This window comes from Lepisosteus platostomus, chromosome 5, assembly GCF_059453375.1.
Source record: "Lepisosteus platostomus isolate fLepPlt1 chromosome 5, fLepPlt1.hap1, whole genome shotgun sequence".
NCBI classification, from domain to species: Eukaryota; Metazoa; Chordata; class Actinopteri; order Semionotiformes; family Lepisosteidae; genus Lepisosteus; species Lepisosteus platostomus.
The window spans coordinates 46039900-46056969 of NC_142615.1; the positions used below are offsets into that span (position 1 = coordinate 46039900).

General features: G+C 39.8%; 3 non-coding genes across 3 annotated transcripts; 1 reads left to right on the forward strand and 2 right to left on the reverse strand.

Annotated features, from left to right (window-relative positions):
- Positions 1 to 3073: 3073 nt before the first annotated feature.
- trnay-gua (transfer RNA tyrosine (anticodon GUA)) lies at positions 3074 to 3161 on the reverse strand. Its single transcript is given in 2 exon segments — positions 3074 to 3109; positions 3125 to 3161. It is a non-coding gene; the product is annotated as a tRNA-Tyr (tRNA).
- Positions 3162 to 4538: 1377 nt separating this feature from the next.
- On the forward strand, positions 4539 to 4610 carry trnam-cau (transfer RNA methionine (anticodon CAU)). The gene has a single exon. It is a non-coding gene; the product is annotated as a tRNA-Met (tRNA).
- A 4118-nt stretch (positions 4611 to 8728) lies between these two features.
- Positions 8729 to 8821, reverse strand: trnar-ucu (transfer RNA arginine (anticodon UCU)). Its single transcript has 2 exons — positions 8785 to 8821; positions 8729 to 8764 (listed from the first exon to the last, which is right to left on the reverse strand). It is a non-coding gene; the product is annotated as a tRNA-Arg (tRNA).
- Between the last annotated feature and the right edge of the window lie 8249 nt (positions 8822 to 17070).

Here is a 17070-nt window from a genome sequence, read left to right on the forward strand (position 1 = left end):
ATAATAGCCCCCTTCGCATCCTCAGCTAACATATTTTAAAATTACAATAGCTTATACAGCATGCATGTTTACATTTATATTAAAATTAAAGTAAATATACAAGAATACATACAGTGCTAACCCAATAATTCTTGTCAGGTTCTGCAACAAATCTGCGTTGTTATTTTAACATGTTTCAGCTGAGGGTGCAACAGGAGTATAAATGAATTTTCCCGCCAGCCATTCAAAGACCAAATTCCATGAGTGAACATTATTTTCTCAGATGTTGCCGGCATTGGACTTTGCCGGTGGTATTGAATTATGTCCACAACTGTTGTAGTAGTTCCTTCTTGAAATTCGACACGTGCAAAGCACTCGTAATATCATAGGTGTTAAAGTTCGCTGAGTCTATTCGAGTCATGGTGTGTATCCCTGCCTATCATTGGGAGACGGGTAACTTTTTTACACTCAGATTCCAATCCTCAATGCTTTGTGTGAGAGCTTACATAACTTTCATTTTCTCACAATTTCTGACGATTGTTCCAAAGGGGCACCCTGTCAATTCCGAATACTTTTCAAAAATCTGCCTGCATGTTTGATTATTGTCATTTCACTTAGAAAAAGTTCAATATTGATCATAACTAAAGAAAATAATGATCACGAACAAAAAAGGGATAAAGATGCAAGTCGATCTTGAATCAGAGCTGGGTGAAATGGGCTTCTGTTCTGATATGGTTGTATGAGAAACAGGAGGAATCGCCAATCTCCTATAGAACATGAGTTGAATCAGGAGTGAGACATTTAGTATACTCGTGCATATGTCAATGCCTGACCTACATCGTAAAACTAACATTAAGTTGTCAGAGACATTCATTTATATACAAACAAGAGACAGACCAAGTAATAATTCTACATTAGTTCAGGTGGGTAAACCTGAACTAACTAACTAATAAACCTTTTAATAATTCTACATTAACGTGTCCTACATTGATCAGACTAATTGACATGGTCTGATTCAGAGCCTGTGCAGTTCGTGCTAATTACAACAAGGACAGTTCTGGTCCCTCATCACCGAACTGAACACAAGTTCAGCTGTTCTCCAGTTTCGTTACGCATGGTTTTTCATTGCAATTGAGTTCAGAGCTGGAGCTGATCTCCAGACAGTACAGTGTTTTGGGTAAGTTGTCGAAATTCGCATGAGGCTGCAGACAACTTACCCAAAGTGTTTTCTATAGCTTTCAGGTGGAGTTCATTTATATAAAACAACGTAAGTGGTATAAACGCAACAAGCCAGACGGCAGTCCAACTTATAATTTTCTGACGCGAGGCCTGACGCGTTATTCATTATGCCACTGACCCTGCTATTGTAGTGCTAAAAAACACGTTTTCTACATTTATGTCTGTTCACTCTAAAAACTCTAAAAAGGACAAAGGGTTTGTGTGTCCCGCTAAAATTCCGCTTCATTTCGAATGCAAATAAAAACCGTTTTGTTCCAAGAAATCATAGATTTGTCACATCCTTCATACTATACTTCTCTCTTGTATTAGTAAAGCATTTTGATTTAAACTGAACAATATATGAAAGGTTTCATCTATACACTTACACATAATAAGTATACGAATAAATACTCGGAAGAAGCCGCAGCTCAGGTATTAGAGAGATTTAAAATCGGATCGGAGGATTTAGAGTCCAGACTGCAAACCAACAGCTTACACAGGTCTTTTATAGAACCCTTTTGATTTCCTCTACTTTGTCCCTGTGATGTCATTGTCCTGCTCGCAGCCGAGCCCGACACACGTCTGGTTTCTGTCGCTTGACGCACACCCTGCGGTCCATGCGGGTCCTAATACCCCAATACAATGAAGGGGACACTAAACTGTAAACAGGTGCCGTCCTTCGGCTGAGACGTAAAACCGAGGTCCTGACTCTCTGTGATCATTCAGGAGAATGGTGGTGGTGGAGGGGAGTCCCCATTACCTGTAAAGCGCATTGAGTGGAGTATCCAGAACAGCGCTATATAAGTGTGCGTAATAATAATAATGATTATTATTATTATAATTGTAATGTAAAATGCAATAAAAAAAAATATCAAACTTTGATTCAAAATAGATTAATGTAAAAACTGATAAAGCTAATGCTTTTTTCAGGGCTATAGCTGTAGCTGCGAGAAGGTTAAAAGCGCACAAGTGATCTGTCTTTCGTCAAAGTAATTGCCAGAGCAGTAAGACGCAGAGCACCATCCAGCAGCTGTAGACGATGTTCGGGGAAGAGCTAATTCTGTTTTTAGCACAGGGAGTGAGAATGAGCTCAGTCCGGCTCCGAGCAGAATCCATCCTGGTTTGGTTACAGTGCGCCTGAGGATCTTTGGATCGCAACGTAAAAAAAACAATTGCTCACATCGTGTGACTTCCACGACAGGAAGGAAAGATATCACTTAAAAAAATCAGAACTGAAGATTTGGATCCTGGGCCTCAATTTGATCAAATTATTAAAATAATAATTATTAAAATATCAAATTGTGTTTCTGCAACATTTCGTGCACAGTACGCCATTTTTATCTAAAAATAAAACAACAGTCACAACGAGAGCTTATACGCAGTCTGGGGTATATTCCCCTTTTATATTTTTGCCACTTTATATCGAACCTGTTATACTCCCAGAAGTGCACAGTAGCTTGTACAAATGTACAATTCACCACTGGTATAAACAGATGTGTGCCCTGTTTGCCTTTGTAAGCATTTGTTTAAAAAATAAGTTCACAATACGATAAAAACACAGAAAGCACAAACTTCATAATACAACGATACAAAATCAATACCAAATCATTATGCCAATTAAGTACCTATCCTTTGAAAACAGAGAACACCTTTATATCTACAAAAAACTTGACATTTGTATGTATTTTTGAATTACAAAGCAGACAGAGTAGTCCCTTAATTCAAAGATCGGATCTTGGCCAAAACAAGACAATCAGACGTGGGCTGAATTCGGAACAGGAACCTCTACTTCGTCGTTTATTGAACTTTTGATAAATGTCTGAATGAAACAGATTCGCTTTTTTAACTCTTTGATTAAAGTACACAAAAAGCACCTTCCTTCGAGCCGGAATCGAACCAGCGACCTTAGGATTCCCTAATGACTCCACTACAGTCCTCCGCTCTACCAACTGAGCTATCGAAGGGATGTCGAGCAATGCTCCCTAGCACATACTGCCCAATGTAGTGAAATGTTCCGGGTGATTTAAATCCCACTTCGACATCAAGTTTCCAACTCGTTTCCTTAGTCTTGTTTACCTTGAATTTAAGCCACGAACCAGGATTCTACTGTATAAACTTCCAGGGATATTACAAAATGTTTGATGGGGCATCAATCATTCCAGGCGGAAATTGACTCCTTTTTTTTCTCGAGGGATCATATTAAACATGTCATTAGTATCGAGAGGAGGATCACCATGAGACACAAAACAAATAGTTTCTTTCTGTCTTTATTAGAAAGTAGCGTTTGTGCTACATTAATAATATTTTCGTGGAAATAAAGAAGTTTCGAAATGTGGTTTTGAGTTAAATATTAGCGTGTTCATGTAATTAGTTTGTGTTTGTCATTACTATATATATATATTGCCATGTTACTAGAATTTGTAACTGAAGTTTACTAGTTGTGTTTTTTATGATGGTTAGACATTTGTTGATTACAATATTGTATATAATGTATAATTTGAACTACATATTTTTCAGGTGTGAATAGTTGTATATTTTAAGAATAAATTTCTAAAATAAATCATTGGCTTTATTTACTAGTTTCTACACCTATAAAAATCTTTCTTTGATGTATAATAGACCTTTAACTATATATGTATAGTAGTCTTCTAAATTTATCCGTATAATAGAACTACAACCATTTATGTATAATAAACATATAATCAATTTCATTCTAGACCAGTTACGGAGCACAGTTACACGTCTGGTATGCGTTCAATAGTCGTATATTCTACATCATTTTGCCCACTGGGATGTGCCGATTTTAACTTGGCAAACCAAGATACACATTTTCTAATGAAACCTTAATTAAAAGACAGTTTGTTTCTCGAAAGCGTGTTATGTAAAAAAAGAGAAAAACGAAAATATATGGATGGTAATCTTTCAAAGCTGAAGATTTTACTTTTGAAAAATTGACATTTTATGTACTGTATGCAGATGCATTCGCTGGTTTTAGAACTTTGCTGTACTTCCTGAATCATTTTCAGTATTATAAAGTGGGTGTAGATTTTTCTTTCAGGTTAGGACGCGAGTGTGTACATGTGTTTGATTTTCGTTTCACTGATTCTCATTGAAGATTTGGGAATTAACGACGAAAGAATCAGTTGCCTCGGAAAGCAGAAGGTTTGGTTCTCAACGATATTGAAGACACGCCCATGTAGAGCAGCGGGTGATGATTTGTGCTATAAAAGACCAAGTGCTCAAAGTGACGTCTGCGTTTACCGTTTAGACTTTTCATCTCGGGCGCACTTTTAGAAAGCAAAGATAGAGCAGTTGTGTTGAATCACATTATAACAGCTGTCAGCAGAGTGGCGCAGCGGAAGCGTGCTGGGCCCATAACCCAGAGGTCGATGGATCGAAACCATCCTCTGCTATGTACACTTTATGCACGATTGATAAGCATACCATCAGTTTAATGAAGTGCATTAAAACTGTTTTTTTCTCTCGTGTGTATGAAAGCTTCACACTTAAGGTACTCTTTCATCTTTACCAATAGCAGATGCCCAAATGTATCTTTGGTTGTTCTGCGATCCTTCATAGTTTCCTCAATTCCTTCAAATGAACATCCATATCAAAGCAATTATGTATATATATATATTACAATTAAGGTACATATTAAAAATATCAACGCACATTTGTATAATGCTCATTTAATAATGATTGTCAAGGATTGTCAAGTTCTCCAACAAATCTGTGTTCTAATTTTAAAATATTTTTGCTAAGGATACAACGGGTGTATAAATGAATTCTCCCAACAGCCAGTTAAAGAAAAATTCCACACGTGAAGATGGTTTTCTTGGACATTGACTTAGGTACTTATTTGTTTACTTGTTGTAGTTGCACACGAGTAAAACACAAAGATTTCCTGCCACATTCAAGAGGGTTTGCGAAGAAATCCCTTCAATTTTTAGCGGAGATTTTGTTTACATCATCACAATCTGAAGCACGTCCCTGAGTACGTTTGACCCACCAGCCCTTTGTTTAACAGCTGCACAGGGACACATTCCCGTTGCTTTTCACAACTCACATGTTTGTAGTTAAAGAAAATAAAATACTGTCATTTTCCTGCCAGCTGGCAGTATTTCTTCTGCACTGACTAAGAGTAACCAAGAAGTTCATTTCATCTTTCGCAGGCTGTAATCTACAGAAAAGGAAGTGAATACTTGTATTAAGCTAAATCAAGCCGACGGAGTTGCACTGCTGTTGTTTTTCTCCACTTTTCGTTAAAAGGAGAAAAAATCACTGGCATTTTTTGGAAGCATTTCTTCTGTCCTGAGAAGCAAGATTTGTATTTTATCTTTCAGAAGTTGTATGAATTTCTTGAAGTTCAGAAACAACTTGTTCCAGAAAAGAAATTAACACTTGCTTCAAAGTAAATCAAGACGTCGGTGTCTCTTGCTGTGTGTGCTCTTATCTGTCCATCTCTCTATCCTCTTCTCTCTGGCAGTCTGTGTAGAGTATCTGAAGGGGATGTAACACCACTTGGAAAAGAAAAAAATTCTCAGGAAAATTCTCAGGCACAATAAAAAATCATTATTCTCTTCTCAGTGAGATTCACAGCTCAGACTCACACTCAGACAGGATCTCAACTCCGTACTGCTCTCTATCCTCACAATCCAGAACCAGAAGATATTCAGACAATCAGTGCTGCTACATGAACAATATCAGACAGAACAGCCTGGACTCATGTCACATTTCCCCCTTTTATCTTTCCTCCCAGCCCTCTTAGAGACATAGAAGAGCTCCTGGTTCTCCTCTCTGTGAACTGGGCTCAGGGGTCACTGATCTGGCAGTTGTGGGCTCTGTTCCAGGTCGAAAGCAAGAAGGATCTATTAACGCTTTCCAGGACTTCCAAACTCTTCAGTATTACTTTCTTTACTGTATGTCAGCCTCCCAAAATGTTTATAAATGTTTTATGAGTGTGGAATTATCTTATTATTTATATACAGTATTTATGTAATAAACAACAGTAGTGACACTATGATCGGTATATTGATTATTTGTAGCCTATGGTCCGATGGTCGTGTCTACAATAGTGACCATTTGACCAGTCTGTAGCTCTGAGCAGTGGGACTCAGATCACACAGAAGACCCGCCTGTGTGTGATTCCATACCAGCCCTGGGATTCAGCTACTCTCACAAATGTCTCACAGACCGTCTTATAAATTTACAATTAGATGAAGTCATGTAACAGTTTTACAGATAATTTAAATAATCAGACAGCAGTTTTGGCAGTGGATACATCTCCACATGGGAGAAAGGAACTGAAATATATGTGCTCACTGTAAAGTAGGAAGAGGTGGTCAGACAAGCAAAACAACTTTGCAGATAATGTGAAGTGACATTGTTTTGTGTCAATCAGCTCACAGATTTCGCTTCATGTGCCTTAAGCTGTGCAATTTGTATGGTTGTTGAATGAGATTGATTTCTTCACAAGCCCAGTCAATTGACAGTGGACAGCTTGCCGACACACACCTTCATGAAGACTCTCTTCATTGTCAAGTCGCCTCCTTTGCATACAATAGTAGCACCGACACTAAGAGAAAGGATGAGAAATAGCGTTTATCAAGCGATTGCAGTGTTTGTTTGACTGAGGATCCTTGTGTGCTGAACTGGCCTCTGGAGAAGTGTAGTGCAGTAAAACAGAAGGTTTGTGTCACTCAAGATTGTTACAGAACAGAACAATACAATTACAATACTTTTATGAGAGTAAATATTACTGGTGCATCACAGTTCTTATAATGGTGAAAACAGGAGCACCTTCTCTACATTTTTGACTGAAGTATTTAAATGGAAAGAAATACTATCACTATGCAATTCATAAATGCAATTGACCTCCTCTAAATGTTCTAGTTTGATGAAACAATGTATGGAATTAGGTGACAATATCGGAATTCATTCAAATGCTCAGGATTAATTTTCAGCAACAAAAAAAGTGCTCGGAAATATTTTACAAGAATGAAACCTTACATTCACCTAAATAAACATTCACCATCTACATTAGCAGAGAACAGTAGGACAGAAGGTTAGTGTCACTGGACACTGCATCAGAGAGGCCGATCTCTTCTCCCTCATTATGCAGGCTTACCCACTCATGATGAACTGTCCTCCAGCGATACTCAGCTGCCATCATCGACTCAGACATGACGTTCATGTACATATTATACCTTAATATGGCACTGCGTTACAATAATTTGATCAAAACAACTGGTGAAAAAAAAGATAAAGACTTTGTCCAAAAAAGAAGCATTTATACCTTTCCTCTCCTACCAGCCATTACAAGTCACCTAGTTTTTAATTTAGAGCTAGATTAAAGCTCTAGTCTCTTTGGGGGTGTGAGTTGGAATCCCACTGCTGCCAAATAAGAAGCAAAAAACACACATTTGCTGCAGAAGTAACAGGAGAATTTGTGCTATTCAGCCTCATAGCGTGATGTCATTTTCTCAGGCTCATTTTTAGATGCTTGTGATCGAATCTATGATTCTTATGAGTGTGCCCTCCATAAAGGTAGCACAGATATAACGTGCCAAGTTTTCAGAGAATCGCATTAAATACAGGTCAGAAGAAGGCGACAAAGTGTCCGCTAGGCAGTTCAGCTATTTCAACGGTGTTCTCTGTTGTTTAGGTCCAGAATGACACCCGTTACAACCAGGAAACACACAGTGTCAGGCATCAAAAAGACTTCCCAAAACCCTGATCCTCTCCTTGATCCGGTGATGGCATCCAGACATTTCCTGCAACAAAGCCAGGATACGGTCTTCAACAACACGAGTGAAAGGCTAATTCCCAGCTTTTGCAATCCTTTGCAAAGAAGGACCGCATGTGCTCAGTGTTAAATGCGCTGTTCATTATTATTATTAATAATAATAATCTATACATTATATAGTGCCTTTAAAGGTGGCTTTTCAAAGTGCTTTACAGAATGAAACCAATAAAGTTAAAAAATACACAAGATAAGCAGGATGAGAATACACAGTTAGAGGAGACAATAGATGGTGGTATTAAATACAGTAGGAACAGAGGGGTAAAGAATAGTTCATTAAAGGCTCTTCTAAAGAAGAGGGTTTTGAGTCTGGATTTGAAGGAGTTTAGAGAAGGTGACTCTCTGATATCCTTGGGAATAAAGATCCAGAGCTTTGGTACAAAACAGGAGAAGGCCCTGTCACCCATAGAGTGTAGATGGACTGGGGGACAGATAGGAGACCAGAATTAGAAGAGCGAAGGTTGTGAGGTGGGGAGTAGGGCGATAACCCAGACAGGTACTGTGGTGTCAAGCCATGGAGAGCCTTATAGGTGAGCATGAGGATTTTGAAGTTGACAGGAAGCCAGTGCAAGGAGTCCAGGACAGGAGTAATGTGATCACAGTCCAGTGCTAATTTCTTTCTTGTGGCTGCTGGTTCATTTTCAACTGTGGACTCTTAAGAAGTCCTTTATTTGACTTGATCAACACTGATCCCTAGAGGATTTTGAAAGGTTGAATCAAAATGATACATGACTCTGGTGGGACTCGAACCCACAACCTTTGAATGACTTCATTCTATCAAAGCCTAGAAGTCCAATGCGCTCTCCATTGCGCCACAGAGCCAACCGATACATCGCTATATAAAACAGCTACAGAAAGCTGTAACTCATGCTTCTCCCGTTGTCTTTAAATTAAGCTCCATAAATATTGACAATGAGTGGCCTGTTGTCTACGAATAGATACCGCTGGGATTCACACCCAGGGTCTCCTGGTTTTTAGTGAGGCGTCTTAACCAGCTAAGCCATGGTGCCAAACCTGCTAAATGTTATCCACAACTTCAACCACCTGTGAGAAACGGGCAACTGCAGTGTTACGCCTGCTGGCTCAACAGATAATCCTTTTCGAAGTTTAAGGAGAGGATTTCTTTGTCAATTCAATTAAACATTTTAGAAATGCTGAACGATTGATGTGTTTCACGCGCAGAAATATTTTATCGTTACGTACTTTTTCTGTGCAGTAAGTTCTCCTTCAACTCCGCCCAACAACAGAGGTCGTTTTTAATACAGGAGTAAAGGCACACTGCACATCAGCAAAACATCCCGTACAGGTTTAGGGAGAGCGACATCAGTGATTGGAAGGTTGGAAGTTTCGGGTCACTTTTTTATTATAGATTCAAGCAGCCCTGAATACCTTTTCAAGAAACATTTCAGAATCCCAGTCACGTCCAGTATGATTGCTACACAGGTCTACAGTATACAATCAGAATACTGTTTGTGCATTATATAAAACACACCGCCCAAAGCATTTCTAAAACAGGAATTACATGTTTCTGAATGGCCCTCCTTTATAAATAAAATAAAAGGTCTGAAGCCTGCTCCAAAGAAGCACTTTATTCAGAGCTGACAAAGATGTGATAGGAAACATCTCGGAAAATGAAGATGCAGTCATTTCCACGCGTCGCACAACAAGAGCTGAACCCACCCGACGTTCTCAAGAGAGTAAGGTGTAAGGAGTGTGGCTGGGTGGTCTAAGTGCTGGGTTTGTGCTCCATTTTCTTCACTGGGTTAGGTTTGAATCTTGCCACTGCTAAGTGTTGGTGGGTTAAGACCTTCCTTCTATTGCGACGTCAATGGGTAAAAGCTTTGCTTGGCAGTCTGTCGAGAGACTGAACTAGGTGTTTCAAGATAGTCTTTGTCAGCTTAACATCAAGGCATAAAAAAACCTCATTTTGTGTTCCCAACAGCAATGCTCTTTGGTCCCTTCAGCATTATGCAGGGAACAACATCTGCCGTGATCACTTTTGAGTCAGTGTGAATCGTAGTGTGCCGCAATTGTTTTTAAAATTGGTTCTGTAGTGTAAGAAAAACTGGCCGTTCAGGGACGCCAAATATGTAACTGTAGTGGCTCTCTGAAGGCACCAGTTCTGTAGGGTTTGGGCATTTACTGAGACAATTATTTATTGTAGCAGTAAATCACAAAGTTGATTCTTTTGATGGCTTTAGAGTCCAACCATGCGACATAACTCAAACAACGCACACACACAGGTGCTAATACACGAGGATACATTTATTAATACATAGAATATGCATGTAAACCTAACAGATCTTATCGAGAGGGTTATCAGAATACAAAAGATATATATTCAATCAGTTACAAAGTGTTACACATATCAAGAGGACATACGTTCAGTATATCATTCATTAAGACCGTTTCGTAAAGTGAACTTGGTTACAACTTCTACATTAGATACTCAAAACAAGTACATAACTCTTAGGAATTAAATTGATATCAACTGGTTTGGATAACAATGGAATTCTCGAGCTGTAATGCAGTGAAGTTGAATACTCATCCAATTTCTGGGGATTCAGATCTCCTGCGGGCACAAACAAACAGTTGCAGGCTGTTGCTGTCCAATCCGCGCTCTCTGGCTCGGTGCCAGGCTGTGCTGTGCGGCTTGTGACGGTGCACTGCTGATGCTCACTGTTGGCTTTAACTAGCAAAGTTTGTGCACAGGAGAAAAGATGACTGTGGGTCCCAGAAAGTCAGGAAGAGGACCGGTTCGTTCCTGATGAAGAGCTAGTTCTGAATAGTGATTCAGCTGTCCACAGTTCCGACCTGTTTACGAGGCCTGCTGCTGGTTACTCTCTGGCAACCTCCACTCTAGACTCTTAGAACAAAGGAAAGTTCTGGCACTCGGACACACTGGCCGTTCCGTGGTTGTCCGAGCTGAGTCTCAGGATGGTCAGGAGGCACGCTGCGAGAATGTCCTGCCCTTGGGAGCCTTCTGCTCCTGGGCCGTCCTGCCCTGGAATTCTCCTTTGAATTCCCTTTAGAACAGTCCACAGAATCCTCTCCAGAATCTTACTGAATCTCCCTGAATCTTACTGAATCTCTCAGGCTCTCTGTGTTGCCTGTTTTTACCTGGAGGAACTTCAGCTCGTTGATTGGCTGAAAGTTCCATGGGCATCAGAGTCCCACGTGGGTTACTCGGCCCTACCAGCCCCTGATTGGTTGATCAAGGTGAAATATGAGTCACTTACTCCTGACACTTAGGAATGCAGTCCAGATGTCCAACTGGCACTCCCTAGACAGATAGGCACCAATGGATGACCATTGATCATGATAGCCAGGCTTAGCTAAGTGCATCCCCTTTGGGAGCTGTCCTTATCAGGAACCTTAAATCAGCCTGCATGAATAGTTTCTCTGTGGCTGCACCACAGAGATGAACACAGAAATGGGGCCTCATTTGGGAAGGCTCAGAACACTTAATTCTTTCTTATTAATAAGCCTCGCCGCTACAGTAGGCATGGTGCATTTGTCTGTGAAACTTGAATGCTGTGCTTTTTCACGCAGAATCATCGGCAGGAGCAAAGCTTATTCAATCTTTGCGCACAGCGCTCCATCAGAAATACTTTGTCCAAGTTTTGAAGAGATTGTGGGATTCTCTGCACACGCTCACATCGCGTACCTCAGACAACACCACCATTCGATGGGAAATTGATTCTACTTCTTGCAGTTGTTCCTGTGGTTGTGATAGTTACAAAGTTGCACTTTCCTCCACCTTCTGCTATAGTATTCATTGGGTGAGCTTCATCAATTGGCTCAGAAAGGTCAACTGTGCTTCGGAAAAAATCAGCAGCAGTGTCTTTATTTTGTCGGTGAGTATGGCTGTCTTTTAAAGCACATGAAAAACACGAGTTTGTGGATTTCTCCAAATAGCAACGAATTCAGCTGTGCAGAGCCTTACTGCTTTCAGAGGGTCTTTTACCGACGCTGCTGTAGTAGAGAAGTGACATAATCACAAACGCAACCATTTGTGCTGGCTGTTTAACTAAGTATTAAGCTTTTTTAACTATCACATGATTTTAACTAATTTAACATCATCTCCAGAAGAGCACCTCGCACTGCTCACTGAGCTGATGTATGTGCCCATTTCTCAAAAAATTAAATATCATCTGAACTGATTTTTTTCTACTTTAAATGCTTTCCTACTCTTTTAATATTTCAGTTAAATCTTTTATTTTGAAGTACTTTCCATTGATATTAATCCTAGTCCCGATGAATGATTCTGGGACATGGTGCGTCTTGAATAATGTTCTTATAGGTTTCAGTTTGGAAAAGTGCGCTCTCCAGAAGCTACCGAAACCTCTAATGGTCACACAAAGCTTAATGCAATAGCAACGTTTGGGGTTGAAAAAGAATATAACTTGCTATGAATATGAACACTGTTCCAGGAGGCGTGTAAGGACTATTTTGGCTCAGATCACCAATTTACCTTACATTTCTGATCCATTAATATCGCTATTGAATGCTTAAGGAAGGTCCTGGCAATACTTCTTGAGATCTTCTTTAGAAAAATTAAAAAAATATATATTTCCAGTACTAAACAAAAAGTAAAAAATACTGATTACATGCAACTGATAAAATCTCTCTTCCAGGGACGTTGTAGCTACATGCAAATTACAATGGAAAACTTTATCAGCTTTAAAAGTTTTTTTTGCATTTATAAGACGATCAGCATGACACTCAAAACATACCTGTATTCAGTAAGCGGTGAGTCTGCTGGCTGAGCAAGTTGCCTCCTCTACACACAATAGCAGCCCTGACGCTAAGATAAATGAAAAGAAATTGCTTTTATTGGGCACTTTTCATATCCGATGAGCTTGACATCTCCCAAGGGCGATGGAGTTTTTTTGCGACACTGCTTTTCCCTTTTTTCTTCTTTCTGTACTCTGATGGAAAAAAAAAGAGAAATCATGTAAGGGAAAAATGTATTTTTTTCATGGAGAAAACGTGCACCAGGAATGTTTTGTTTTGAAGAAGTGATTTAACATGATACATGACCTAATTTACTAGAGTAAATGCTCACACTGCAAGGTCTGCTTTACTACAAGAGAGAAGTAGAGTGAAAGATGTCATAATTGCACTGCGTTGTTGAAGAAAGCATCTTTTTCTTTGAATTCTAAATCAATCAGAATTTCAAAGTGAAACACAAACCCTTTGTCTGTATTAAAGAGATGATATTTTAAAACTGATAAAAATGTAGAAAACACGTTTCTCACTTAGAAATTTAGGATGGGATTATTACTATTACTAGTAATTACTAGTTGCAGTGCTGAACTCACCATGGTGCAATTCAGTTACATGATTGGCCAGTGGTTTCATGGATAACGCGTCTGATTTTGCATCATGAGATTGGAGGTTCGACTTCTACCGGGTTCGTGTGTTTTTAAATCAGGCTACTCAGAAATAGAAGTCCATTATGTGAATGAACCGCACCTGAAAGCAAACGTTGGTCAGGTTTCCTTCTTTCCAGCATGAAATAGCAAATCGTTACAAAAAGCACCAGCTAATGTCCAATAGCATTAGTCATTTTAATTAACATGAATATACTGTAAGGTCTTGGTACATGGGATTGGATTTCATCCACAATTTAAAAAAGGGCAAATTATATTTATAGGCTTCAGACACATTTTAATACAAAAGTGACCTAAAACTCTGTAACTTTCAGGTTAGTTTGAACCTGTAATGAAAAAGGGGCCTGAAACTTCCATTCTGTGATGTAACTGTCTCTAAAGTCGGACGTGATGTTTCACGGATGTGCAGTGTGCCTTTTCTCTTGTCATGTTCAAAATGACTTGCTGTGTAATTTCCTGAATGCGTGTCCTGTACTGCTCTGTTATTTCATTTAGATTATCTATGTGGTGTACAGATAAAACCAAACGGCATGGTCTAATTCCTGGGTTCGGCACCAGCTGAACCTGAACATACATCATCCGATCTCAACATGATTTGAACACACAACCTTTTGATGTGGTATCAGATGCACTACCATCACACCACTCCCCATAAGTGCTTTTAATTCCCCCAAGGAGAAAAATATTTTTTTTCATTCTCTCCTGTGAGAAGCACCGCTCTTCCAACGAGGGTCTCTTCTTCCCAGACCACAGATTATTTTTCCTGTCTGGCTCTCACACAGAGGGCAGACACACTGTCTCCACTAATGTGTTTACTACATCTATAGATCTGACCCCCTTACAGCCCTGATATTCCTGGACAGGATCCCATATTGAGCAGTATTTCTCGCGTTCTGAACTTACAGTGTGTACACAATGTACTTTATACACAAAGTAAGTGTTTTCGTAACTCTTGGACGTTTTGTCAAAATGTTACTGGCATGCCAAAATCGCCCCCTCAACTGAACAGTCCCACCCCCCTCAGTTTTGGATAAATTGTCAATGGTCAGATAACTACACTAACCCCGAATTCACAGTTACTACATCAGACTGTTTAATGTGCAGGAGGGCTATCTGTCCAGGAACAGCACGTTACATAGTGTCTATGTTTTGGGGTGTCAACATTATTATGACCTTATTTGCTCAGGTGGACCAATGCCTTGCAGTAGTTTATCCTTATACTTACAATCGTTATATAACTAGGACTGTAGTTATAGAAGTTTCTACTTTCTGTTGGTTTTACAATGATTTCTTAATGATTCAGAACCTCGTTACCGTTGATGTTGTTGCAAAAATGAACACATATGGTTGATGCTCCAGGCAAAAATAATCACGTGAGTTCTGATGAACGTGGAACTGTTCTTCATCACTAAATACCAGATTGCTTGTCGTTATCTTCTAACATGAAATACTAATCAGTGGCATGCTTGCGAGAATTCACTTGGATGGTTGCAATGGCTCCATTTAAACCGAAATATCACTACCCCCCTCAGGATTTCAGACCCCCCCCCCCCCTACAGATCATTCCCCTGGCGCCAGTCCTGGGTATAATGATGAACATAGCTGCCTTGCAAGCAGTGAATCTGGGTGTGATTCCCACCTGACCCATCAACAAACCTTTTCCAATGAATCTTTGATCAATTTAAAAAAGTCTTGAAGCTGGTAGGCTAGGGAAGAAGCACTGTTTGAGTACACTGAGGAAAATGTGCTACTGTGCTGTGCTGCTCCAGTAGCGCAATTGGTCAGGTTGTGGTGCTTTTATAGTGGAGTTATACCGAGGTTGTGAGCTCAATCATCACGTGGAGTATGTTCTGTTTTCAGCTGCAGAAACGTGCTGTTGAATTTATGTCGGTTCTTGTGTTACTTTTTCCTCTCGATGGAGCTGTATTAATGCAGGCACACCTGCTTCCATGTCAAGTTATTTTATCGTTGCTTACAAACCAACACACTGCAGACACCTCTGATATTGTCACTGCTTGTGGGCCACGTGTTCCTGCTGTCAGCCTACCATGATAATACACCTATAGAAATATTACTGCTGTAATACAGGAGCGAAGAAACAAAACGAAAGCACACCAAGTTTAAAAAGGTCAAAATGTGTCAAAGCCCTTCCTCGAGGAGAATGGGGTTCAAACCTACTTGTGCAGAGTATCATGTATTAAGAGGAGATTGCCTTAACCACTTGGCCACCTCCATACACACTTCAGCCCCCTCCGGACATGAGTTGCCTCTTTCCCCATACTCAAGGGTAATTTTCCTCTTCCACCTACAATTTCAACATTTACCTTGTGAGATGTCAAACCACAGAGCCTGTGCTGCGCTTCAGTGTTAGCTGTAGTGGACACCCCATTGAACATAAAAAGCATATTGAACTCCTTGGACATAAGCCATTTCTCGTCACTTGCTCAGCGAGCAGGCTCAGCGCACACTGAATGCAGGTGTCTCAGAGCAATTGAGATGTGTCCAAGTGGCTGTAAAAGGGATATCTGATGCCAGTGCCATGGCTTAGTTCTCCGACGGCAGGCGTAGCGGCGCGCCGGTTGGAGTATTCTCGGTCGCATTTAATGGCAACGTCATGGCAACGTCAGCTCAAACCACCAAATGGAGACAGGCGTGCTGACAAGCTGACCCTGCTGATGCAGAATTAACACTAGGATGTGAGAATGCTGTGGCTTAGTTGGTTAGAGTGCCTGCCTAGTAAACAGGAGATCCTGGGGTTGAGTCTCAGTGGTGCCTGTCTTGCCACACAGTTTATCATTATGGAAAGCAACATCCTTCTACATTAAATTTAATGGAAGTGTTCATTTAATTTTAGAAAATTTGGACTGGGGCGATGTATTATTGTAGCGGCGCAAGCTCACAGTGGTGCACTTGAGGAATGCGGTACAAGGGCCAGTGGTACATTGGATAACGCATCTGATTACGGATCAGGAGACTGTAGGATCGTAATGCTCTTAAACCCAGTACCATAACCGTAGTGTGTTCAGTCCTACACAACCTTTCTATCGACTGAATAAGCCTCCTGTTCCATCTCCATCTTCTTCCCACACATTCCGGCTATTTCAGCACCGTTATTGTTGGACCACAGTCACAGATACGTAAGGGACACTATTCTGAAGAACCGTCTTAAATAAATAACGTTGCAAAAGGTAACAACAATGTTTTCTTAACGTAACCTTACATTTGGGCGTACAATACAATTTTCTGTACCCTCAAATAAAACAAAATCTTACTGCTTTCTCCTGAGAAACACAAGTGTAGTGTTAAATCACAATAAATAATACAACAAATATACTAAACTAACACCCAGATGTGACAACACACAGCTATGACAGAACACATTGAAGACTTAAAAGCCCTTTAAATTTTTATTTCCTTAATTTCCATTCTCTTCCCTCCCCAGGATAACTGAAAACTAACTATAATAAAGACTGTATATGCATTACTTGTAATACAGCTACTAATAAAAATATACATGGAAGATATACATAATAATTAATAAATAACACTTTTATTAGTAAATACGTGTAATGATAACATTCATTGTGAATATTTGTGGTGTCTGGAAAGCAATTTTAGTTAAATATAATAATAATTTTCAAGCAAGTGGTGCATAAGCTTGTTACTTAATGAGTA